At 41.1% G+C, this 27,905-nt stretch overlaps 1 protein-coding gene across 1 annotated transcript in view; it reads left to right on the plus strand.

Moving 5' to 3' along the window:
• The window catches only part of LGR5 (leucine rich repeat containing G protein-coupled receptor 5), a 150,996-nt gene that overhangs the window by 61,347 nt on the left and 61,744 nt on the right, over positions 1-27,905 (plus strand). The window lies entirely within an intron of this gene.

The following is a 27,905-nucleotide window of genomic DNA, read 5'->3' on the forward strand; positions in this document are numbered from 1 at the left end:
CCATAACCAACAGTAAAAGACTACAACTTCTTTTCCTTCTCATATCACTAATATCCTACGCCAGACTATCTTTTTATTTTTGAACGACATCTGAAAACTTGGGTACACGCTGAAATTGGCACCATTACTATTTCAGACCATGCCCTTCTAAGCCCATACTATAGGAAGTGCATAAGCTGGTAGTTAGGGGAAAACGTATGGCCCTGGGCAGCAGACTCCAAAAACAGAGAGAGAGCAAAATTAACGCTCTCTCAAGTGTATATGTATATGTATATATATATATATATATATATATATATATATATATATATATATATATATATATATATATATATATATATATATATATATATATATATATATATATATAAATAAATAAATAAATTTTAAAAAATATGCCCCGGGCGATAATGGTACGATGCTGACCTCCCTCCTTATCAAAAAGAGAAGTCTTATTCGAAATTACTCAAGCTGTACTCCCTAACATGGGTTCCAGAGCCACTCACGACAGCGAGTTTAAAGGACTCTATGATGTCCTGTACAACCTTTTAAGCAGAAAGGTGCTCCAGTTGATCCTGGTGCCAAACTGGAGTACATTAAGTATATCCTTAAATCCTACATACTTTCCAAGATTCTCTACGTGTTGCAGACAGTGCTAATCCACCCCTCTCCCCCACTATCTTTTTTTTTTTTAAAACCATGCATTGGCTGTTTTCAAATTCCTACCGAGTGGCAAACCGCCGAGACCTGCTCACCCAAATAAAGGCGAGAGGCGGGTTTGCTTTGCCTGCCCCCTACATTGATCTAGAGAAATCTCTTTTAGGGCTCAATAATCTTATACTTGGTCACCATCTAACCCTCACACTGCTCAGCAAATCACCACAAGAGGTACTCAAGGTTTGGCAATTTATTTAATCTTGTGATGTCACATGGTCCTCTCTATACCCTGTTTTGCCCCTCCACCCGTTTCACTCCGTTCTACATGTATGACCCATTGCTTCATTGCAACCTTGGCCCAGACTGGGAGATCTTCAACTTAAATCAGCTTTCAGGGGTAACGTTATTTTATATATTGAAGAGTTAGTGGATGAGTCTCTGACACTAAACCTTATGTTCCTTCAGAAACTAGCTTTCCTTGGAGCCTGGGATATGTAAAATTCACAAAGGAGATATCAAAGTTCATCTTTGCTCACTCTTGCAGTTTCTCTAGCTGTATCAGAATACCAGAAAACTCCTTCAAAATATTGACTAGATGGTATAAGACACCTCTATTCTTGAAGAGGGCTCAGCTATCCTTCTCTGATGTCTGCTGGAGATGTCAATCAGCCCATGCTCTATGTTCCATATTTGGTTTTCGTACCCTGGCCTGGAGGACTTCTGTCGTCAGATGAGACAGACTATCAGAAAGTGTGCTCAGTGAACATCTCGCTCTTTCCAGAAACGGTAGTGTTATGGGTTCCTACACCTCAATTTAGGCCATCTAGTTCCAATTTAGTGACCTGGCTACTGACGGTGGAAAAACTGGTGATCCCTCGTAATTGCTATCTGTTAGTCCCCCTTCCATTCCTGAATGGATGGAGAAAACGAATCAGGAACTTCTTGCCTGGAAGAAGAATTCCCACGCTCGATAGCTGTTAACCTGGGGCAAGTGGTTTGTCTTAAGAAGAGATTGCCTCTCAGTTACCTAGTTCTCTATTCTTTTCAATTCCAAAGTAGAATAATCGCTTCTCATACTCCATTCCTGTAACGTATTCAGAGTTTCAAATTGCATGTCTAGTGCAGTTATTTTATAATTTTTTGTGTTTATGTATTGACTTAGTTTATGCAGCACTTGTTTTTGTCAGACCTGCGTGTCTAATTCAGGATTGTGCACCATTGTCATGTGGTCTGTTTTTTTTAAATTCAATAACAGAGAAGTGGACTGAAGTAAGACGGGCCTAGAGGCTAGGGCCGGCCTTAGGGGTGTGCGACCTGTGCCTTCGCACAGGGCGCATCACTCCAGCAGGTGGAAAGGGGCGCTGCGCTGGCTCCCTTCCCCTGCTTGTTTCAGAAGCGCCTGGGCCTGGCGACTTAGCAGTCGCTTTTCCGCCCGGGCCCGTCTTCACTCAGTGGCCGTCGCTACTCCTGTAGCAGCCATAGCGGCTGCTAGCGGCAACACCGGGCATGAGGGTGGTGGCGCAGCTAGCAGCCGCTGCGGCTGCTACAGCGGTAGCGACGCCAGTATAGCAGAGCAGGGAGGTATCTCCCTGCACTGCTATCTACTAGTGCCACTGTAGCTCCTTGAAGGAGCGGAATCCCCGTGTTGCCCGGAATTGCACTCCTTGATGTCTCTGTCCATATATGGACAGTGACATCAGGGGAAACTCCTGAAGCGGAATCCCCGTCCACAATGATGTCACTGTCCATAAATGGACACAGACGACAAAAGCTTTTCCTGGAGTGGAATCCCTAGTCACAGCGTCAATGCTGTGGACAGGGATTCCGCTTCAGGAGTTTCCCCTGATGCCACTGTCCATATATGCCCATTTTTTTTATAAGAAAGTGTTTTTATTGTGCAAAAGTCGTCCAAAATACCTGCGTTCTTAAGGGGTTAAAAATGTCCTAGCGTGTCCTATGCGAACCAATTTATCTCCGTGGTTACAGACTACAAATAAACACCACGACACTGTTTCTTGCTAACCTTCATCCTAGCATTCATGCATTTGTGGTCAGGTCAGGTCAGTATGTCACGCACAGTATGTGGGTTTTCATTTGTTTTTGTATTTTTTTAAGTCCTACTTTAGGCTGGGTTCACACTGAGTTTTTTGCAGGAGGAAAATCTGCCTCCAAATTCAGTTTGGAATTTTGAGGCAGATTTTCCTCGGCCTGCACGCTGATTTTCGCAGCGTTTTTCGCTCGCAGCCATTGAGCTACGCGAGATACGCTTTCTCTGCCTCCCATTGATATCAATGGGAGGTCAGAGGCGTGAACGCGTGAAGATAGGGCATGTTCCTTCTTTTTCCCACGAGCCGGTTTCCGCGTCAAAAAACGTGTAAAAAATCTCAGTGTGAACTGGACCTTAGATTGCTAAAATAATACACTGCATTCTCTGACGCACAATGGAGACAATGTTTTTCCCTTTCCAAGAAAGCTTCGATAGCCATACGAGCTCAGGAAACTAGCTATAAAATTATTTCCAGGTGGTATCGGGTCCCCACTGCCCTACATAAATGGTACCCGTCTGTACCTGACACGTGCTGGCATTGTGGGGTGACGGTTCTCCGAATTATATCAGAAGTTACTGGGGTCTCGGTCCCTAGCTCACCCGAGGCAGCCCTTTTATTCATGTTCCCTATGCCATTACCCATAACGCTCTCTACATAGACACCTCCTCCAAGCTGCCAAATTAGTTATTCCCCGCAGGTGGCGAACGGCAGTCCCTCCACTGTTGGATGAGTGGTTCCAGGAGGTTGCCTTACTACATCGCATGGAGCACCTTCTGGCTCATTCTGCGGCTGCTTCTGCCGGATACAAGGACACTTGGTCTCCATGGCTTATGTTCCTTTCTTCTTCCACCTACCGTAATACGGTGACTTGAGATACACTGCATATCCTCTGCCATGGGACTTCCTCGGGGCGGGGACTACATACATGTGTGGGGATTTGCTTGCTCTAATCAGGTCTCTTCAACGTGCTTTGCTGCTTCTTATTTACTCATGATAATCCAGAACCGGAGTCCAGAACCCCCCCCCCCTCGCCTCTTCTATGCCCTTGTCTGTTTCCCATTATATCTTCTCCTTCCCTTCTTGTGTCTGTCTCAAGCGGTCATTGGCTTCCTGCGATTGCGCTCGCCCACTATTGCATTTTAGGACGTCCGAGACGCTGAACTGTTGTATCTTTATTTTATTTCTTAAGCAGTGCTCCTTCCTCTTATGCTTCCTCAGACAGTTGTAGTATTTTGCGCTTTCAATACGATGTGATGCCCTCATTTATCATGTTCTTTCTATTGTGGGGATACACTTTCCCCAACTGTGTTTGTACCTGTTTGTATTAAAACCAATTAAAATTTTGAATATGAAAATAATACACCGCAATACTTCTGTATTTATTTATTCATCCATTTATTCAGTTATCATACGTTCTATACGTTCATACAAGTTTAATAAACAAACCAAGTTCAATGCTACATACAGCAGAGTTTCTCTAGACATTTGGCTGTGCCTCGTTCACTTTTAAGACGTTAAAATTTTAAAGAAAAATATACCATTTATACATATTTTCTTATTGGCAGCAAAAAAAAGCTTTCTTAAAAAACTGGGTGAAAAAAGAATCTCCAAAGTCAAGTGCAATTAAGATCCAACCAAGAGGTGCACAATTGACTCAATGTAAGAGAAAAATTGAGAGTTTTTCTTAAGTACTCACGGGGCAAAAAAGTTACATATCTTTATTCAATGGTCAAGTGGCTTTCCTAAATATATCTAAAAAAAAATAAGAACGAACATGAGAGACGGGGGGGGGGCGAGTCAATTGGGGCAGTGGAAGTGGTTAGGGAGGTTATAAAGTCTGATCTGTTGGGTAATCAAGACTATTAATATTTTACTTCTGTTTATTTCAGGCATTCACTGTGTGAGGGAAGCCCAATTGAGTGGCGCAGTCATTTTATACATCATGAAAAATATAATAGTATTATGATATAGCATCCATATCCTTAGATAATAAGTAGGCTATTCCAGATGTATTTTCTACATAGTTGAAGTAAGGTGATGGGGAGTAATATAGATGTCTTGTTATTTATACCATGGAGGAGACCACTCACGGAGGCATCTTCTTGTAGAGGATGTTATATAAGGATGATAGCGTTACCATACTTATTATTTTACCTTATTGTGAAACTTTCTCTAGATCATTAGTGTGTGTGTGTGTGTGTGTGTGTGTGTGTGTTATATATATATATATATATATATATAACACGTGCACGTGCAATAAGTACTTATCTAATCTGACTTCTCTTTTCACAATGAAAATTATCCCAGTTCCAGGAGCAAAATTATTCGGCATAAATGAAAAAAGACTGTCTGCAGTGTAAAACATCAGCATTTATATAAATGTATACATTAAATGTAAAATGTAAAATGATATCACAACTGAAAGGTGTGTGTTAAAAACGTGCTAGAAGTTTTCCACATGGACATCAAACAGATCTTAGCTCTTCTCTGAAATGTGAACCATGTAATGTTGTAATGTTGAAATCTATAATCACCACCTGGAGTATCTGGACTTATTCTTCCTCTTTAGGTTCCTTCTCGAGGCAAAGTAGGTCCTCTAGCAGTATTAACATCAACATATATATCATGGAGTTCTGCAAGTTTAGTACAAACTACGTAGTAACCCACACCTATAATTAAGTAGCTTTATAATATGAGCAAAACAGTGGAGTGAAAGGGTTGGGATGTCATAAATAAATCTGAGATGGTGTGAAATACATATTAAAATGTAGTAATGGGTTCTTATCTGGCAGATGCTTAATGACACGATCCACATGATATCATCTTGTGTACTCTTGGTAGACACAGGATAATTATTTTGAGCCATTACCACCGTAAATAGTAAATTGTTTGAGAATATTCATGCGAAAGTATCAGGTGTATGGAATTATTTTTATTTTTTTAGAAAAGTTCATGTATTTTTTTAAATGCCTACATTTATTCCAGTATATTAACTTCCTTTATTGTGTCTTTGTTGTGAATAGTAGATTGTAGTATATACACTAATTTGTATCCTACATTTTTGCTTAGTATAAAGCCCCTAGGGCACAGATGATTTCTGTGTGAAGCTAGTTCTGAATAATACATCCTTAGTGAGCTGTGTATTTTATAAAGGGTAAAAGGTACAGTAAGATTAATTTTATTGACATTTTGTCCATGTCTCTTGGTTTAAAGCTAGTATTTCATGACCCCTTATTCTTTCTTTGACAATGCCAAAGGGGCCGATTAATTTATATTAGTAAAAAATCAAATAGAAGCTGAGAAAAGAGACAGAAGTATTTATCCTACACAAGTGAAAAATACCTGGTCTCATATAGCACTAGATGAAACACCAAAAACATAAATGTGGTGCAGACGGCTGACTGTAGACTAACTTGCGATTACAAAAAATATACCTACCCGACGGTCAACCTTGAGCCTACAATGAAAAGTAGGTCTCCTAGGATAAGGTCCTCTGCCAGTGCATTTAAAATGAATAAGAAGGTCAGAAAAGGATATACCTGCATGGAACTTGAGGTAAGTATATTGGCATTTTAAGAAAGGGCTAGAATTCTCTAAAATGCCCAATAAACTGACCCACTTGTGATTATCAGGATTATACCTCAAGCTGTGACCTGATTATAGACATTTGTATCAGACATGAGGTCCTCAAGAGCTGACAAATATAATTTTCGCACTACAGAAGTTTATTGGCACCCTGTTTCAGACGGCCATAATTTAAGTATTCATATTGCGGATGGAATATGTAGACCTTGCGCTATTTTACTGAACTAAACTTATCACTGATCACCTTAGAATCTGAGTTTGTTTCAGTAGTTCCGCAGGTAGTCCAGCCATTGTGGCAGTAATACAGACGCTCAAATGTGGCTTCAACACTCACCCCCACAGGAAATCACCTAAAATTTCACGACCAACAATTGGTCACTTAGCTGCTGAGGAATGATTTTGACACTTGTAATGGCTGTTATTACAGTATTACTAGTAGGAATAAAAAGGAAAACTAGGTCAGTATCCTACCCTCCAACTTAGGTTGAATAGCAGGTGTGACACTAACTCCTAAGGACTATTTTGCAGGCCCTGCGGCAGAAATGGAGCGTACCTGTTTGTTAGCATCTCAAATTCTATACAAGTCTATGTTTCCTGTGTTTAAACAAAGCACAGATATCCTGTCTGATAAGAAAGGCATTGAAAATGAAGACTATGGAAACAGGCAAGGAGTGTTTCTGATAGTAACTCAAGCTTTGAAATTTTGCCTACAAAAAAACTTGACTAAACGAATCAGAGTATCTGTGAAGTCTAATGAAGAAAGCCAAAAGAATATGCTGCCAAAAACAGTTGATCATTGTTCAAAGCGGGACATATCCACTTTCTTTTGAGATATTAAAGAGTTTGTTCTGCTCACACAAAGGTAGGGCCGAGCTGGAGAACTGCCAATTGATTCTGTGTTCCTCATCACCATTGTGCAGTCATTGGGAGCAGGTGCTTTCACGGAACAAGGGAGAAAAGTGAAAACACATGCATATAGTGGTTCTAATATGGAGGTGTTATGGATGATCCATACAGAAATTAGCTTTACGTTAACAATAACAATTTTTATTCAAATTAAAGGAGACAAGAGGCCTTATATTTAAGCCAAAGCCAATGCAGCTGGACAGAAATCGAAGACCTTAATTTCTAAGAGATTCACTAAATTCTTTACTGCTAGATATTTCAATGTTGCGCTATATGAATCATAATGTGGCCCAGAATATTTTAGAGATTACGTAAACACCTGTTCATAGGGATGTCAGGAGAGAAAGTAAATGGTTTTGAGAATACCATGGAATGATAGGGGCTGGATAGCTAAATGTCAAAATCCGATATCCGCTACACGAGATAAATCTGACTATACGGAGTGGTAATCATGTTCTGTTGAGCAGGTAAACCCTTCTAATATCCTGAGGCTACCCATACACAAAATGGCTCGAACCTTATGTTTTTTTCTGTGTATTTGTCAGAAAACGGGGTTAAATACATTGATAAATCTGTTCCAATGACTCAGCATGCTCAACTCTGCTCTATATACTATTTAACTGTGCAAACTTAAACATCAATAGGTTGTAAACAGGGATACATGTAAGTACATGAATAGAAGATTTTTTTTTTTTTCATTAAAGGGAACCTGTCACCAGCATTTCACATATTGAACTATACATATCCCTCACTGGCCGCTGCTATAAAAAGTTCATTGCCGTTATCCCCTCTCCTAAACTCATCCTCCGACTGTAAATAACGGTCTGCAAACATTTTGCGCCTTTTATTGTAATAATCCGGTGTCCCTTTGTGCGCACACCCCAGAAGAGAACATCAATGCGCAAGCGCAGGATTTTGTGTGCTGGGTGAAGGCGAGGAGCTGTCAATCAAAAGTAAGGAGGCGGGGTAAACTCAGAAAGACTTGAGGAATGAAGATATGACTCTTTTCAAATGAAGATTTGACTCTTTTATGCTCATTTGCATACGGTGTGGGAACACAAAAAAACTGAATACTAAACTACAGAGCCGACTAGGAAGACAATTATAGGTTATATAGAAATGATTTTTCACCCACTACCACTGCTGGTTTAATAGGTGAAATGCTGGTGACAGGTTCCCTTTAAATGTATTTGTTTAAACTTTTTTCTAAAAAATCCAGAAAGAAGCATTAGGCTGTGTTCACATATGTGCCTGAGGGGGACCGTCAGGCGCTGCCGGCTTTTGTTGTGCAACAGATTCGACACATAGTTTGACTTCCTTTATAAACAGAAGCCACAACACTGATGTGAAAGGAGCCTTAGGGTGTATTCAGACGGTGCGGTCGAATTGAGGTTTATTACTGTGATAACTGCAAATTCGTGGCAAAATGGTGGTTTAGTTTGAATACACAATTACCATTCAATGCCATCAATACAATAGTAGGTATATCATCACAGGATGCATCCTGTAAGTCTATACAATTTATATTTATTGAATTGCCATAATTCAGAGCTCTGTTTTTGCATCTGGCAAGCAGTGGCAGATTAAGTAGACCATAGGCCCTGGGTTGTTCCCCAAACTTGGGCCCCCCTTCCCCACAGCTGCTCTGCCGTGTCTATAGTGAACACCACCCTTTTGTGCGAGCATTGACAAATGGGTGTTACGATTCTCCTTGTCAAAGGGCTGTTTCCCTACATACTGACAGTATCACACTTCCTCTTGACAATGGAATGGTAACACGCATTTGTCTATTAGTCCTGGATACACAAAGATATGTAGAATACAAGGATTTCCTACAACAGACGTGTCAGGAGAGGGGACAGATCCCCTTTAGATCCAGTGACTCACAGGTTATGTCTTCTCTGATGGGAGTCGTTTTCTTTTCTTCTCCATCTGACGCAGACCGTTATGGTGACTTCTCCTGATGAGACATCTTTGCCCATCACTTCTGCAGCCATTTCCAGCCTCTATAGAAACACACAAATTTAGACACCAAGGCCCAGAACCATACATTAAAGGGGTTGTCCGGGCACAGACCGTTTTTTATACTGATGACCTATCGATGTGCCCGGACAACCCCTTTTACTCAGACTAATAAATTTGGACCCCAGACTAGATCATAGAATACATACAGACCAAGACCTTCTAAACTATTGCAGTCTCCAGTCTCTGCGTGCTTGAGACCCCTGGATTAGATGAACATATGGACACAATAGGTGCGGTGAATCAAGTCAGACGCCGCAAGAACTGATTACTGTCTGCCAACATATCTGAATCCCATAGCATTTTATCCTCAAAATTTCCATCCCTCCTTTAGCACAGACATTTAATATTTTTAAAGTATTAATCGTTCGCATATAACAAGCCTTGTATTATCAAAAATTTATTATCATGTTATTCATTGCCCAAAAGTGAACTCCAGGTCCAAAAAGAAGTGAGTAACATATTTAATATTTTCCCCAACCACAGTATAAATCCTGGTATCGCAGCGTCTTTTAAATGTGTTTTTTTTTTGTTTGTTTTTTTTTAAAATATGATATAGCCCAAGGCTTGTTATAGCATGTCAGTACTCCTATTAAAATACATTAGGTGTCAGAAGAGAAGCCATCATCTCAGGAAGACAAATCAAGGGCTTTTTATGTCAGGAATCTCACAGGGCTGTTGAATGCTGAGAAATATGTTCCAGATAGTTTGTGTAAGATGAATGAAGCACTTTGGAGTCCAGCAAATGACTTCATCTTTTCAAGCTAGTGAAGAACAAGCAGATAGTATCTCACACTTTGCGATGATAAAAGTGCTGCATTTAAGATGTCCACAGCTTTATCCAGCTGTACATGACCCCTTTCCTTGGCAATTATTCATTGTCAGTTTGGAATTACAATTATATAAGGATTATTTTCAAGAGCAGCCCGTATACTGAAAGATTTACAAAATTTTTGTGGCATTGATCATTATATAGTAATGAAGATATTTATTTATTTTATTCTATAAAGTGCTCTTAAAGGCGCACAAACATAAAATGAATAAAGGTTTATATGTTCATAAAAATCTGTAGCCATTAGTATCACATGCCGTCTGCTTTAAGATAACTTGGGTCTTTCCCCTGGAAATAATTATAATGTCTGGGCCTCTGTAGACCCAGCCGTATAGACAGGAAGTTACCCCCCATATTCCCATTTTAATCCCAATGTCTTCAGTTCAGGTATATGCCAATGTTTAACATTACTATTTCTTTTATGTATCTAAAAGTGGATGTTTCTCTACACATGGAGGATGTAACCATTTTAACCATATTCCATTGAGTAATTGTTAATTGATCAATAGTTCGGATATTGGCTTTTTGGGTAGACAGACATTGACAGAATTCATCGTGTGTACATGAAATGTCCTTTTTAGGATTAGAACCTCAATCCATACGGCATATTAGTTCAGTACCGATCATTTTATGCTTCCTGAAAAAAAAAATTGCCCTACTAGACCTCAAGCATACCATTCAAATATGTCTTCTCCTCCAAAAGCTGTTGACAGATGACACAAACATACCACATTTCTGGGATGTGAAGTCAGTCACAAGATGCTTTGATTCTGACGCAACGAGACAGGATCTTGGAAAAGAAGGAATAGCTTTTATTTCAGTATGAAATTATTATAACGAGGACTACAGTTAACCATTACCCAGACACCGTACTGCCTGTTTCTCCTGTCAACAACTTTGAGGACAGCATAAGGTAGTGACCGATACGCTGATTTCGCTTATTGTATGTGTTAATATTTACTGTTTTTTGTTAACTCGCAGTTTAAACATTGCAACGTGATACGAGTGCTGGGAGGAAGGAGTCTCCCACAGCTGCCGCTCCCCCCACTTAGCCACCACTAATTGACCGCTTTCTCCCTATGCACAGTAATGGGGAGAACTGTCAATCAGTGGCTGGGCAAGGGGAATGGCAGTTCATGAATATGCCTGACTTCTTCAATCCTGAGCTCGCAAAGCACTGCAATGTTTAAACTGTAAGTTCGTAAAACTCACTTAACATTCACGTAGAAGTGACAGACCACTAAAAACAGTGTAGCTGTCACTACTTTATGCTGCCCTCAGAAAGGGCAGCATGAAGTTGCTGACAGGTTCCCTTTTAGTGACGTATTGCTGCAAAGATTGTTAACATTAACTATGCATCAAAACTCTGACAGCCAGTTAAGCTAAGCTCAGCGCTGTGCTAAATCCGAGAGAAGGAGCTCTGCTACAGCCTTAAAGTGTAAGTGTCTGTCTTTTATATGAAGTTATGAATATAAATGCATCAAGAAGATTCGGTGAGTGACATACTATTTTCTTCCAATTTTCTACATCGATACACTGTGTCCATGTTTGCATATGTACTAAGCACCACTGAGAAGCTGCACTGATGCCGCACCTGTGGTACGGACATTCGTTTGTTGGGATTGCTTATATGCAATGTGAATGTGCTGGTTTATCTTTCTCTGTATGAGTGAAATGTTGTTTTTAGGTCCAGAATTCTGTGCTCATTAATTTCATAATATATCTTTATAGTGGGTCAGAGCTCCATTTATAATTTTTTTTTATATAGGGCTTCAAATCCACTTTATAGACCTAGATTTAAAAGAGCATATTCTGACTGCCTACAGCCACCACTAGCAGAAGGTTACTGAATACTGTTCAGATTTTTTTTATTTTTTTTTATTAGGCACAATGTATAAGCGCCTAAGCTCCCCCTTGTGATGGCTGAAGGCAGCAAAAACTTTATAATTTAACTATGGGGGAAATTTATCTTTCTGGCGTAGAACAGTTGCAAAACGGCCTTTTTACATCACCATCCCATCGCAAAAAGGGGACAGGGCCACAGCAGCCCGACAAATTAATTATAATTTACGCCAGAAACTGGCGTAAATTATAGTGGAAATCTACGCCTAGCTGGCCTAGATTTCCTTCTGTGGAGGCGTAGCCCTGTACATTGAACCCCCCATTAAGGCTATCCCCCACACACCCCAACCAATAAAAATGATTGCTTACCTCACAGCTCCTTTTCTCAGCTCTGGGTTTAGTCCGGCTCCCTCATCATATTGCGGCTCATATGACGTACTGATGCTGAGCAGCTACAGAACGTTGTAAGTAATTCAGCACTGATGCTCGCTGTCAGGACCTTGTATGAGCCGTGCTGCATGCTGAGGGACCCGGAGGGAAAAAGAGGAGCAGTGAGTATGCTTCTTTTTTATTTTATGGTTAATGGGAAGGGGAAAATGGATGGCGCTTGGATGCAGTCATTGTGCCACCACGCCAGTCTTAATAAATTTCCCTCCTATGCCTCTGCCAGGGATTTGGAACTGTGTGTTAGAAAAACTGTGCTTTACCATTATAAAGTTATATTAACCCCTTAGTGACCAGCCCATTTTAGGCCCTAATGACCAAGCTATTTTATTTGTTTTTCTATAGTCGCATTCAAAGAGCTATAACGTTTTTATTTTTTCGTCTACATAGCTGTATGAGGACTTGTTTTTTGCGGGATTAGTTGTGCTTTTTAATGGCACCATTTTTGGGTACATATAATTTTTATATTAACTTTTATTAACCTTTTTGGGGGGGATTATAAAAAAAACTGAAATTCCGCCATTGTTCTATGCGTTTTTAAATTGACGCCGTTCACTATGCGACGTAAATAACATGTTACCTTTATTCTATGGGTCGGTACGATTACGGCGATACCACATATGTAGAGTTTTTTTTATGTTTTACGACTTTTGCACAATAAAAACACTTTTGAACTAAAATTATTTGCTTTTGCATCATCGCTTTCCAAGAGCCGTAATTTTTTTTATTTTTCCATCAATGTAGTGATTTTTTGGGCTTGTTTTCTGCGGGACAAGACGTAGTTTTGAATGGTACTCTTTTGGGGTGCATGGGACTTATTGATTCATTTTTATTATGACTTTTTTGGGGGGCAATGGAAAAAAATTGCAATTTCGCCACGGTTTTTTGCGTTTTTTTTTTTACGGTGTTCACCTTGCGGTTTAAATGACATATTAACTTTATTAATGGAGTCATTACGGTCGCGGCGATACCACATATGTGTACTTTTTTTTTTTTTTTTTACACTTTTACTAAATAAAACCACTTTTTATGGAAAAAAATGGTTTTATTTATTTTTTTACTGTACTTTTTATTAATAATCTTTATTTCACTTTGATGACTTATTTTATTAGTCCCACTAGGGGACTTTACTGTGCGATCTTCCGATAGCTGCTATAATGCTCTGGTATACTTCGTATACCAGAGCATTATTGCCTGTCAGTGTAAATCTGACAGGCAATCTGTTAGGACGTGCCTCCGGCGCGTCCTAACAGGAATATGTCCAGGGCAGACCTGGGGGCTTTTATCAAGCCACCGGCTGCCATGACACCCCATCGGAGACCCGCGATTTCATTCGCGGGCCGCCGATGGGTGACAGAGGGAGCTCACTCCCTCTGTAAACAAAGTTAAATGCCGCCGTCGCTATTGACGGCGGCATTTAACGGGTTAAACGGCCGCGATTGAAGTAAACTTCGATCGCGGGCGTTGGAGCAGGAGCTCAGCTGTCATCAGACAGCAGAGCCCCGGCTCCTGCCTGCACGGGAGACCCGTGCAGGACTTAGACTAGGCTGACGTGAAAAGGCGTCAGCCTAGCCTAAAGCCCATTAGTGACCGACGTAAAAAGGCGTATTAGTGGTCACTAAGGGGTTAAGAAATAAATCAACAACAAATTTTGGATCTATTTACATTTAAAAAAAATGGTGTTCAAGGGTGAACAATTATTTAAAGGCTATGTAAACTTTTACAATAGAAAGCATTTTTTATTGTTCATTTGCGTCCTAAATGAAAATTAAGCCATTTTCTAAATAGTCTTCATTAAAAACTTCTTACCATTTGGTTGCTGTAAAGTCTGTGTAATTCCTGTAGATACCTGGTCTTCTGAAAATTGTAACTCAAATCCGTCCGTCCACTGCTCCTGATGGCTGACGAAACTTCTCACCACCACCCTTATTTTTATGTAAAAGAGAAAGCATCAGGGAGGGAAGGAGGTTGTACCTGGCAGATCAGAGTGTGGAAATGGGGGAAAAGCATCCAAATTTCCAGTGAAGGCACAAGCTTGTCAGTATCAGAGTAAAGATAGGGAGGAAAGAGCGCGTACACACCCACAGTAGTCTGCAGGGGGCAAAGATCATACAGGCGGTCCGTTATATGCTTTCCCCTCTCCACTGTCTGATCTGCCTTGTACAAGCTCCCTTCCTGCTGCTATCTCTTAGGGTATGTTCACACGCAGTGTTTTCAGGCGTATTAACGCCTGAAAAAACGGAAGCTGAACGCCTACAAACATCTGCCCGTTGAAATCAATGGGAAAAAAAGCATTTAGTTCATACGGGGCATCTTTTCACGCCACTGTTTTAAAAAACAGAGCGTAAAAATACACTCCGTAAAAAGAAGTAGCATGTCACTTCTTGGGGCGTTTTTTGGAGCTGATTTTCCATTGAACACTATGAAAAACGCCTCAAAAGAGGCCTGAAAAGAAGCTCCAAATTAAAAGAAGCTTAATTTTCAGCTTCAAAAATGCCTGAAAATCAGAGGCTGTTTTCTCTCAAAACAGCTCCGTAATTTTCAGCCGTTTTTGACACCGCGTGTGAACATACCCTAACACTTAGGGTATGTTCACACGCAAACTCAAAAACGTCTGAAAATACAGAGCTGTTTTCAAGGGAAAACAGTTCCTGATTTTGAGAAGTCTTTTGAGCAACTTGCGATTTTCGCTGCGTTTTTGGAGCTGTTTTTCTATAGAGTCTATGAAAAACGGCTCTAAAAACGGCTGAAGAAATGACATGCACTTCTTTTTCGCGGCCGTAAAAAAAACTTCAGTTTTTCAAAACGGCCACGCAAAAAAACCGCCTGTCGGAACAGAACGTCGTTTTTCCCATTGAAATCAATGGGCAGATGTTTGGAGGCGTTCTGCTTCCGATTTTACGGCCCAAAAAACGGCAGAAAATAAGCTATGTGAACATACCCTTAGAGAAGGTAGGGGAAGAGAAGTTGAGTCAGCCTCGGCAGAAGCAGTGGACTGACGGATTTGAGTTAGAATTTGCAAACCAGCTGTCTACAGACATTAGAGCAGCCAAATGGTAGGACATTTTTAATGTAGACTATTGAGATAGCTGCCTAATTTTGCATTTAGGAAACAAACTATGTAAAAAAAAAAAAAAAAACAGTGCGAAGGTGTCCATAGCCTTTAAGCCAATTCAAAATTAAAGTTCTAAAGCAATAAATAAAAATAGCCACGTTTCTCACTAAAAATGCAAAACATTATTTAACAAATAAGATGGTATATAGCGGCCAACTTAGCTTGTACTAAAAATCTATAAACTGTACCTGGTCATCAAGGGTTAATATGTATGTGGTTTTATTTTTTGACCTGTCTGTCATAGTTTCATAGTAAAATGACCTGTTTGTTCTTTGGAAGCACTATGGCTTCAATCATTCTAGTTCAATAAAAATATATAACCTTGACGTTTTTGTGTTCTGAAATTGATGGTTGTAACTTGTCTGGCAGCGTGTGTGTCTAGGAATATGTGTGTCTGTATCTGGGCTACTCAAGTATAATTAAACTTCACTAGTATGGAGGGCAAAGTACTTTAGACATGCAGATGTTGATGCAATATATTCTTTAAACATTTCAGTTACAGATAAGGCTTACTTTTTACATAGTGTCAGTATTGTCATCATACAGGTATAAACAAATTATTACAATTGTGAACAATTATTCAAACTGGCTATACACTTTTATATACAGGTCCTTCTCAATGAATTAGAATATTATCAAAAAGTTAATTTACTTCAGTAATTAAATTAAAAAAGTGATTATATTATAATATTATATAGATTCATTACACACAGAGTGATCTATTTCCAGCATTTTTTTGTTTTAATGTTGAAAATCATGGCTAACCGTTAATGAAAATCCAAAATTTAGTCTCTCAGAAAATGAGAATATTATATAAGCCCAATTTCAAAAATTATATTTAATACCGAAATGTAGGCCTATTGAAAAAGTATGTACAGTATATGCACTCAATACTCAGTTGGGGCTCCTTTTGCATGAATTACTGCATCAATGCGGCGTGGCATGGTGGCGATCAGCCTGTGGCACTGCTGAGGTGTTATGGAATCCCAGGTTGCTTTGATAGCGGCCTTCAGCTCATCTGCATTGTTGGGTCTGGTGTTTCTCATCTTCCTCTTGACAATACCCCATAGATTCTCTATGGGGTTTAGGTCAGGGGAGTTTGCTGGCCAATAAAGCACAGTGATACTGTCGTTATTATACCAGGTATTGGTACTTTTGGCAGTGTGGGCAGGTGCCAAGTCCTGCTGGAAAATGAAATCTGCATCTCCATAAAGCTTGTCAGCAGAGGGAAGCATGAAGTGCTCTAAAATTTCCTGCTAGACGGCTGCGTTGACTCTGGACTTGATATAACACTGTGGACCAACACCAGCAGATGACATGGCTCCCTAAACCATCACTGACTGTGAAAACTTCACACTGGACCGCAAGCAACTTGGATTGATGCCTCTCTACTCTTCCTCCAGACTCTGATACCTTGATCTCCAAATGAAATTCAAAATGTACTTTCATCTGAGAACAGGACTTTGGACCACTGAGCAACATACCAGTTCTTTTTCTCCTTAGCCCAGGTAAGACGCTTCCGACGTTGTCTCTGGGTCATGAGTGGCTTGATACAAGGAATGCGGCAGTTGTAGCCCATGTCCTGGATACGTCTGTGTGTGGTGGCTTTTGAAGCACTGACTCCAGCCGCAGTCCACTCCTTGTGAATCTCCCCCAGATTCTTGAATTGCCTTTTCTTGACAATCCTTTCAAGGCTGCGGTTATCCCTGTTGCTTGTGCACCTTTTTCTACAACACTTTTTCTTTCCTCTCAACTTTCCATTAATATTCTTGGCTACAGCACTCTGTGAAAAGCCACCTTCTTTAGCAATGTCCTTTTGTGGCTTACCCTCCTTGTGGAGAGTTTCAATGGCTGACTTCTTTGTGCTGATTAGAGTGTGACAACCATGAGTCTACAATCTTGAACTTTTACCCAATATTCTAATTTTCTTAGAGACTATATTTTGGGTTTTAATTAACTATTAGCCATAATCTACAACATTAAAAGAAAAAGACAATTGCCTTCAGATGACCCCAAAGATAAAAGTCTAAGGGGCTCAGATCGGGAGGCATTTCTTCTGCGGTGTTGCTATCAGTGTGTGTGAAGAGTGGGAGAAGAGGGTTGCATTGACAATCCAACACAATGGGCAGCACTTTGAACACATTTTATAAGTGGTCAGAAACTTGTAAATAACTCATGAAAGAATAAAGTAACGTTAAAACCAAGCACACTATTGTTTTTCTTGTGAAATTCTCGATAAGTTTGATGTGTCACATGACCCTCTTCCCATTGAAAAAACTAAAGTTGGATACAAAATGGCCGACTTCAAAATGGCCGCTATGGTCAACACCCAGCTTGAAAAGTTTCCCCCCTCCCATATACTAATGTGCCACAAACAGGAAGTTAATATCACCAACCATTCCCATTTTATTTAGGTGTATCCATATGAATGGTCCACCCTGTATATCAAATATGAGTTTCACTGTTTGAATTGAATTATTGAAATTAACTTTTTGATGATATTCATTGAGAAGGACCTGTAAATGTTGGCATCTCCCACTGACAATCTATTGTGTATTGGAGCATTCCAATTGCCCTGGCAAATGTCGGGCAAACGAGGATCGGCATGTTGGATTTTAACATTCATAATACTTTGTTTTGCCAAGATGAGCTGGTACTAGTAGTGTTTGGCAGCATGTTATCTCCCTTTCCCCTCCTAAGGCTATGTTCACACGGAGTATTTTGCCGAGTTTTTTGACGCGGAAACCGCGTCGCAAAACTCGGCAAAAACGGAACGAAAACGCCTCCCATTGATTTCAATGGGAGGCGTCGGCGTCTTTTTCCCGCGAGTAGTAAAACTGCCTCGCGGGAAAAAGAAGCGACATGCCCTATCTTCGGGCGCTTCCGCCTCTGACCTCCCATTGACTTCAATGGGAGGCAGAGAAAGCGTATTTCGCGCTGTTTTATGCCCGCGGCGCTCAATGGCCGCGGGCGAAAAACGGCGCAAAAAACTCTGCGAAAATCGGCGTGCAGGGAGAGGAATATCTGCCTCAAACTTCCAAACTGAATTTTGAGGCAGATATTCCTCCTGCAAAATACCCCGTGTGAACATAGCCTAAAAGCTATCTTATGTGTGTTGCCACGCTTAGTAGTCAACCAGTATCCAGTATAAGGTAAGACATGTTATACCACAAGTATGAAAACTTGGTCTCATTGTCCATAGTCATAAGCTTTTATTTTCTAAAGTACCCTAGGAAAATGAAGCACACTCTTTGATTCCATAGTTAACTATTTAATTTTCCTAAGGGTATGTTCACACGCCCTATTTTCGGCCGTTTTTCGGGCCGTAAAAGTCTCTGAAAAACGGCCGAAAAATCGGAAACTGAACGCCTCCAAACATCTGCCCATTGATTTCAATGGGACAACGGCGTTCTGTTCCGACTGAGCGTTTTTTGCGGCGTTTTTTTATGAGTAAAAAAACGGCCACGAAAAAGAAGTGCAGGACACTTCTTGGGACGTTTTTTGAGCCGTTTTCCATAGACTCTACTGAAAAAAGCTCCAAAAACGGCCGTAAAAAACGCAGCGAAAATCGCGAGTGCCGCAAAAAACCTCTGAAAATCAGGAGGTGGTTTCTCTTGAAAACAGCTCTGTATTTTGAGACGTTTTTGACTCTGCATGTGAACATACCCTAACAGTCGGTGAAGCAGTCTTGAAGATGAATGATGAACATATAGTAGTGAAGGGCCAAATATGTTACAAGCATAGAAACATGCATTATGGTTATTAAAGTAACAATTGAAGTCAGTATTCTTAAAGTCACAAAAACTTAACACACCAAGCTAGAAATGTCTAACTTTTATAAGGCGTTAATCTGAACCACTGGTGCAGTGCCAGTTCTTATAGTGCAGAGAATTATTACCACAACTGACTTCTACATCAAAACGACTGTCACTACACTACTATACAGTAAATCGAGCAGCTGTTTCATCCAATCTTTTCCCCTATTAGCTAAGGTCATTTTAGGCTGAAGAATACAATATGTTTGGTGTTGTTCCAAATTTGGGACTTATACCCAGTGTCAAAACCACTGGAATTTCACAGGCAGCCCATGTGGCATGAAGGATTTTCTCTTTTTCATCCTAATGCTCCTTAGTCTAAATCAAACAGCCAGTAAAGTGATGAAGCGAGGTTTGGGAAAGTGATTAAGTATGTGAAATACTGAAATCTCTAAAGTAGCCATACAGGCAGCTCCTACACCGATTTCCCAGACAGCTTGTGCAATACATATCCGTTACTATCCTGCAGGACCAACAACAGATGCCGAGTACCAGTTATATACTGAGCTAAAAGTTGCCATTTCAAAAGGTGCTGCACCTTCGAATATTTGCCCTGTGTTGCGATTTGGCATGTCTAATGTTTCTTGCTAACTCTGTCGAATGATGCTTCAGGGAGCGATGCTTCTAGGGGAGAATACTTCTGTAATACAGCATCTGATCATGCAACAATTTGGAAAACCTCTGTGGTTTATCATATGAAGTCAGAGGCAAACAAAGGGACAGAATGTGGCCATAGATTTCTATAGAGGTTGTGTCCATGACGCCGTAAAAAGGTTTTGTTTTTTTTCGGTTCCTTGCAGAATCAAAGGTTGTACAATTTTTTTTTTTATATATTTTGTGTTCCACCATTTTCAAGATCTTTGCAACTATATCAAATGTAGGTAATCCTGTACATCAACAGCAACTGCACAGATCTCTCTGATCCAGGCTGTTTAGCTAACAGAGATTTGCCTAGACTGGGTACCATGTATAATTTAGGCTGTTTTGACACGTTGCAGTCAAAATGCAGGGTTTTTTGTGGGGGTGTTTTTTTGGCGCTACAATATGGCTCGGATTTGCTGTGGTAGCGGCAAAAAAAACAAAAAAAAAAACGCCTAAGTGTTTCAGTTTGTTCTTTTATGAATACACATGTATGGATGCCATAGTTAAAGTAACAGTACTGCATTCCATTTTTCTTTTACATTGCAGTCAATGAAAGCTATATCAGTAAAATTTTCAGTATACACTGTATTATAAAAAATAAAATAAAAATTCATGTATTGAAAAGATTAAAAAAACTGATATATTTATTCAATCAATTTTTGAATCAGTTTTAAAAGTTGTATGAAAGAAAAAAAAAAAACTCTGCATTCTTGACGAGATCTGGAACTGTAAGGCTGGATTCACACGAGCATGTACGGTCCGTAACACACTGCAGGGAGCCGGGCTCCTAGCACCATAGTTATGTACGATGCTAGGAGTCCCTGCCTCTCCGTGGAACTACTGTCCCGTACTGAAAACATAATTACTGTACGGGACAGTTGTCCCGCAGCGGGGCAGGGACTCCTAGCATCGTACATATAACTATGATGCTAAGAGCCCGGCTCCCTGCAGTGTGTTCAGTCTGGGACTTGAGGCCGAATTACGTTCCGTCCATTACGGATGTAATATGCTCGTGTGAATCCAGCCTAACTCACATTGACAATGTGCGCCAGCAGTTCCGATCTGGTCGTCTCAGTAGGGACCAGTAGTGAACACTGGATCATGAAATTCTGGCTAATTGTTTTTTTAATTCCTCGGTTGAGGGAAGGTCAGGGGCATTTTGTCTACTTTCTGAAACTGGGGTTTTAGTGTTTTTCATTTAACATCATTGACATAGGAGCTTGCTCACCAGTAAAGCACAGTCTGTTTAAAATAGGTGTACCGTATTTTCCGGACTATATAACACGCAGTTTTTAGCAAGAATAAATCTTGCTAAAAAGTCCATGCTTCTTATAGTCCAAGGGACCCGGCAGCATCGGGCCCCCTGACCGCTCCTTACTTAACCTCTTCCCGACCCGTGATGTGCCGGCACATCATGGAGAGGGGAGAGGATGATGTATGGACCGGACTCACGCGCTGTGCCCGCGACATACACTGCAGGTGTCCGCTTCTGACACGCTGCTCTAATGGCCAGGAACAGCGATGGCGCTGTTCCTGGCTGTTTAACTAGTTAAATGCCGCTGTCAATAGCGACCGCAGCATTTATAGTGGCTTTCCCATGAAGAATATTTATGACATATCCACAGGATATGTCATAATTGTCAGATAGATTCGGGTCCCACCTCTGAGATCCACATCTATCGCTAGAATGGGGCCTCCTAAACCCTGTTCTATCTTACCCGGCTCCGCTGTCTTCCGGCCACTTCCTGGTTACATGGTCGAGTTACGGAAACTAATAGTAACTGAATAGTAGTTACGGAAACAGCGTAGCTCACATGCTACGCTGCTTCTGTAACTGCCATTCACTACTATGAGAGTTACGGAAACAGCGTAGCTCAGCGAGTTACGCTGTTTCCATAACTCATCCATGTATTGTACCAACGATCTAATGATCGCTGGTTCAAGTCCCCTAGGGGTACTAATAAAATGTGGAAAAAAAAAAGTTAGATACATTTTCACGAGTAAAACAAAATGTAAAAGTTAAAAAAAAAAACCTTTTCCCATTTTTCCCCAAGCACAATGTAAAAATAATTAAAAAAAATTACTGCATCCGTAAAAGTCTGAAACTATTACAATAAAGCATTATTTGACTCACACAGTGAACGGTGTAAAAAAAATACATTTAGAACCCCAAAATAATTGTCTCTTGGTCACCACAGCGCTAAAATGAATGAAATAAAAAGTAATAAAAAAAAATCGTATGTACCACAAAAATGGTACTAATAAAAACTACAGCTCGTCCTGCAAAAAATAACCCCTTACACCGCTCAAACTATGGAAAAATACAAGATGTGGTTCTCAGAATGTGGTGAAACTGAACAAATTATTATTTTTTTTAACCAATAGTTTTTTCCTATTTTCTGTTGTCTAAAACCTGGGTTCGTCTTAGTCAGGTGCATCTTATAGTCTGAAAAATACGGTAATTTATGCCCATCTACAATATATCATATACCAGCTACATGGTCCACACTACTGAATTGAATCCAGGTATAGGGTTCATTGCACTATGTGAGGAGCAGAATATATTATGGTAATTATTCTTAATACTTTGCAGTTCTTAAAGGCTGTCTGTACTATTTGAATTCATTTTATAATTTTTTTGAATTTTTGATCCCTGCAAAAGTGTGGTACACCACTATACAGTATATGCAGACATCTTGGCCCTATATTTTCTGTATAATTTGATTCCTTTAATTTGTGTCATGTTTACATATATTTTTCGTATTGTTAATAATTTTTAATTCATTTCTTTTATTTTGTGCATAAATATATATAGTATACTCATTTGGAATATTGTGTGTGTGTGTGTGTGTGTGTGTGTGTGTGTGTGTGTGTGTGTGTGAAAGTATGCGTTTTATTTTTATTTCGCTGTATGGTGTGTACAGAATGTTTGAATGTGGCTAGCTGCTCAGGAGAATCAGAGGCATGCATGGAAATCAATAAATGTGCATCGATGCATTTTCAGAGCTTGGTATCCAAACTGGCAAGGGTTTCTGTTGAAGTTCTTAATTTACCGCAGGGAGATTGCATGCCTGGCAAAAATATTAGTGAATGTTTTCTATCTCCCAAAGTTTTCACTGCTACTGAACAGTAGATTCTACTTCATCACCTGAGAAATGGGCGCTAATGGTTAAAGTCAGGTTTCACTACAGCACCACAACTGCAGTGTGGCTCGTGCATTTTCTACAGGTTGGGATCTCTAAGCTACTTGTAGATTCAAAGACCAGAATGTGCTACATAAAAGTTGGTCTTGGCACACCACACACCTTTAGTACTTATAGGTGAATTGGCTAGATGTGCGTATGCTTTTTAAGTGAACTTTTTTGGCATGCTCAGGACCTTCGTCAGACTGCGGAATCCGAGAGATGAACAAGGGAGACCATGAGGTGTGATGCTGATCGCCGTTTATCAGACATGACTGATCATGGTATTGCTTGCACATCTCTTTGATTCTATGGTGCCATGAGTTTTTGGTAACCAAAAAGACCTTTTAGAAAGTAAGGTACAGAATCATAGTGAGACACAAGTAGTAGAGCATAGCCAGATCAATAGCAAAGGTTAGGTCCACAAATATTGGAGCACAGACAAATAATAAATTACCTCATACCATAAGGCAACTAGGTAAATGCAATTCAGTTTTATGGGTTTAGAATTTTAATACCAGAACATAAATATAAGGCATTCTCAATTGAGCAGTGCACTGGAGAATTCTATAGGGCTTTGTGGCAAATACTTGCCGTTCACTTCAATGAAATGTATATTAAGCTTAAGTGGAAAGATCACCTGATGACCCCACATATCTGCCAAATGCGGTCATCCACTGTCCAAATTTTTATTATGTTTGAGCATCCTGTATTGGACTTTATGGCTATGTAATGATTCGATTTATTACTGGCATTATACATATTTAAATTGAGGGGAAAAATATTTCCCAGCTTTTTTCTACCATAGTAGTTATATTACCACAGCATTCCTGAGTTATCTCTTGCAGCTGCATATCTCATTTGTTCCTTACCTGATGTCATTGCAATTATTATTTTAAAAGTATCTCTAAATGAATGAGTTTAGTCGCCATCACAATCTTTGTTATAAAACCGTAGATCTAATGTGGACAAAAGTGTGCGGAGTGCGTTACCCAATGCAATATATAACCAGTGAGTATTCGGAGAGAGAGTATTTGGAGAGCATCAGCAAACTTAGATACTTAGGGCCCTTTTACACAGGCCAATTATCGGGCAAACGAGCATTCACAGAACGCTCGTTACCTATCATTACCCTGTGTAAAAATTGCAACGATAAGCCGAAGAACGAGCAAACGCTTGTTCATCGGCTGATCGTATCGTCTCTGCAGCCTAAAATATTATCGTTGTCGGAAGCAACGTCATCATGTGCTGATGACATGATAGAAATATATTGAGCAATCTGAGTAACAAGCGCTATCAACAACTTGTCTCGTTGATTGTTGATCAATGTTACGGCCAAAACGGGCCAGTGTAAAAGGACCTTTTCTTGGTTTATTATCTAGATCTAATAGCAGAAAATCGGATATAAACCAATATTTAGAATAGGTCCAAGAAGCATAGCCGTTAAAGAAAAATGTCCCTGTGTAATGACGGGGGTGGGGAGACAGACAAGTGAGCCCTAATCTACCCGCCACTCAGTCCCTGCCTACATGCAACGACCCGCCCTAGGCGACGGGGTACAACTGGGCGACGGTCCCTACGCTCAACAAGTGCACGACAGACAAACAGACAAAGGTACACAGAGCTAGGGGGAGAAAGGGGCAGTTGCCCACGGCAACACCGTGAGCAACAAGAGAAGTGAACAAGCCGAGTCAAACCAGGAGAGTACGAGGTGCCAAACGCAGAGCAGGAGAGTAGTGAACAAGCCGAGTCAAACCAGGAGTGTATGAGGTACCAAACGCAGAGCAGGAGAGTAGTCCGTAAGCCGGGTCAATATGAAGCAGGGTCAAATAGTTCAAGAAGCTGCAGCAGGGCCAGGAAACCAAACGAGAAGAATCACAAGCAAGGAGGAACAGGAAAGGCAGGTATAAATAGACAGAGGGCGGGAGCTAGCTCCGTCTGGCCAGGCTGCGATAGGTTCTCCCACTCCTAAGCTTGCCATCCTGGGTGGTGGAAGATGGAGTCAGTCTCACAGACATAGAAGCAGGTGCAGACTGATTATCTATGGGCGTTAACCCCGAAGCTGTGCCTGGCAGATCCTTTACACCCTGTATAATTTTTTGTATATTTTAGGCTGGATTCACACACATTTTTGTGCGTTTTTCATGCAGTTTTAAGTGTGACCAGATGTTATATTAAAGTCTATAATAAAATATATATGCGCTACACACTATTGCGTTTTGGTTTGTAGCGTTTTTGACATGGCATGCTCTTGGTATGACATTGTTTCAGACGTTGTTTGAGTCCGTACACCGATACATTTATTTCCGGAAAAAGCTGAACAGACATGAAGCGGCTGAGCGCTCACACGAGCGCTTCAGCTGCTTCGTTTTAGCGATTTGGTGGGATTCTCAGTGCTCGGACCCCGACCAATCCAAACTTCTGACCTGTCACTATGACAAGTCAGAAGTTTGTCAAACGTTTAGCTACACTCAGTGGCGTAGCTATAGGGGTCGCAGCGGTCGCACTTGCGACCGGGCCCCTAAGCCTGGGGGGCCCACGGGCCCCCGTTGCCATACTGTATGCTTCCAAAAAAAATCTTCTGTGCCGTAAAGCCGGCACTTCCTGGTTACGGTCACATGGTACACTTAGTGTACCATGTGACCGTGTTGTCACGTGACACATCTTACGGACAGTGGAGTGGAAGAGTCGGTGCCGAGGACTCCAGGTGAGCTGCAGTCTGTGTTGTAATGTAATGTGTTGTGATGCCTTGTAATGTATTGTGTTGTATTGTGCTGTTTGCGGTGGAGAGGGGGGGGGCGTTAAATCACAGCCCCCCCTCCTCTCTCCACCGCAAACTTCACAATACAACACAATACAGTATAGTACACATGACTATGAGAGCGGGGCTGCGGCTGTGTAATACAGCCATTGCCCCGCTCTGGAGTCCTGCGCGCCGTCAGCATGATGTGATGCGGACGGCGCTGCACTAATGATCTGCGGCACTGAAGACAGAACATGGCACCCCCATGTTCTGTCTTCAGTGCCTGAACCGCCGCTCATTAGTGCAACGCCGGCCGCATCTCCTCATGCTGACCGCGCGCGCACTTACTGTCAGGAGCGGGGCAATGACTGTATTACACAGCTGCAGCCCCGCTCTATAACGGCGGAGATCAGAGGAACCTCTCATCTCCGCCGCTATTCTCCTGAATGCTGCGATCAAAGCCGACTGCAGAATTCAGGGGAAAATGAGAAGGGGGATGCCCCTGGATCGTGTCACAGGGAATTCCTGTGACGCGATCGAGGGCCATACCATATATGGGCAGACAGCCCTGGGGTCTATTGAAGGACCCCAGGGCTGTCTTACCATATTTCATGTTAGGGCATACTGAGGTATGTCTTAACAACTGCCTGTGTACTATCCGTACACAGGCTAATGTACTGACATATATCTGATATATGCCAGTACATTAAAGTTTAAAAATAAAGTAAAAACAAAGTATTGTTAAATAAAAAAAACACACATTCACCTTTTTTACAATAAACATTAAAATAGGTCTCAATACATAAAATACACACATATTGGGTATTGGCGCGGCCGTAATAACCTGCACAACGATTTTTTTTGCATTATTTGTGATGTGTACTCTGTAAAAAAATAAAATAAACTGCTTTCTATCACTTATTGTGAGGCACAAGGTGTGATGAATTTAACCTCCATGTGCCTCACATTAATAGTAATTAACCCCATCATGTACCTTACATATTAACCCATTATGACTGAGAAACATGACGGGATTAATTACTATTAATCGTGCCTCACATCAGAAAACGAAATAACTTTTTTTTTTATTACTGTAAACGAAGTATCGGTATCAAAGTCCAAATTTTGGTATCGTGACATCCCTACACTGTGGGTCGCATCCCCCTGGGGGTTCGTGTGAAGACCTCCGGGGGGTCGCGAGTCACTCACCGAGGTCCCGGTTCCATTCAATCCTGGAGCAAGGAGCTGGCATCTCCTTGATCCAGCATTCACTGTGCCCTGAGCGGCTCGACGCAGGCAGGCGGGATGTAGCGACATCATCGCGCCTGTCTGCGCTGAGTCACTCATAGCACAGACCGGAGGAGGCGAAGGATCCTGCACCCGGCGTGGGAACGGGGATAGGTAAGTAATTATGCTATTTTTTTTATTATGCACATATGGGGGCATTATACTGTATGGGGGGGCTGATATTGTGTGGGGGGCATTATACTGATTGGGGGCAGATATGGCATGGGGGCTGATAAGATGGGGGCATTATACTGAATGGGGGCTGATATGGGGGAATTATACTGTATGGGGGCTGATATGGGGAGCATTATACCGTATGGGGCTGTTATGTGGGGGCATTATACTGTGTGGGGGCAGCTATGGGAGCATTATACTGTGTGGGGGCATTATACTATGGGGGCTGTTGGGCAAAGCGTCTGGGCATAGGCACGCACAGGGGTCTGATGATAATGATGATGGTGGTGTTGGGGAGTGGTAGGGGGGCCCAAGCTGAATTCTTGCACCCGGGCCCATGAGCCTTTAGCTACGCCCCTGGCTACACTTTAATGTGTAATCTAATGGCACCTGCTGTATTACCAATTACAGTCTCCAGATAAACAGTACTGTTTTTGATGATAGTCATTCTTTTAAAGAGTAACTGCACTTTCAGAAAACTTTTGATATGTCGTAGCGACATACCAGAAGTTTTGTTCGGTGGAGGTCCAGATGCTGAGACCCCCACCATCGCTGAAATGAAGGTGCAGACGCGCTCCGCTAGCTGCTCTGCAACCTTTGGCCGTGCTCAG

The sequence above is a fragment of the Rhinoderma darwinii genome, chromosome 3 (genome assembly GCF_050947455.1).
Source record: "Rhinoderma darwinii isolate aRhiDar2 chromosome 3, aRhiDar2.hap1, whole genome shotgun sequence".
NCBI lineage: Eukaryota > Metazoa > Chordata > Amphibia > Anura > Rhinodermatidae > Rhinoderma > Rhinoderma darwinii.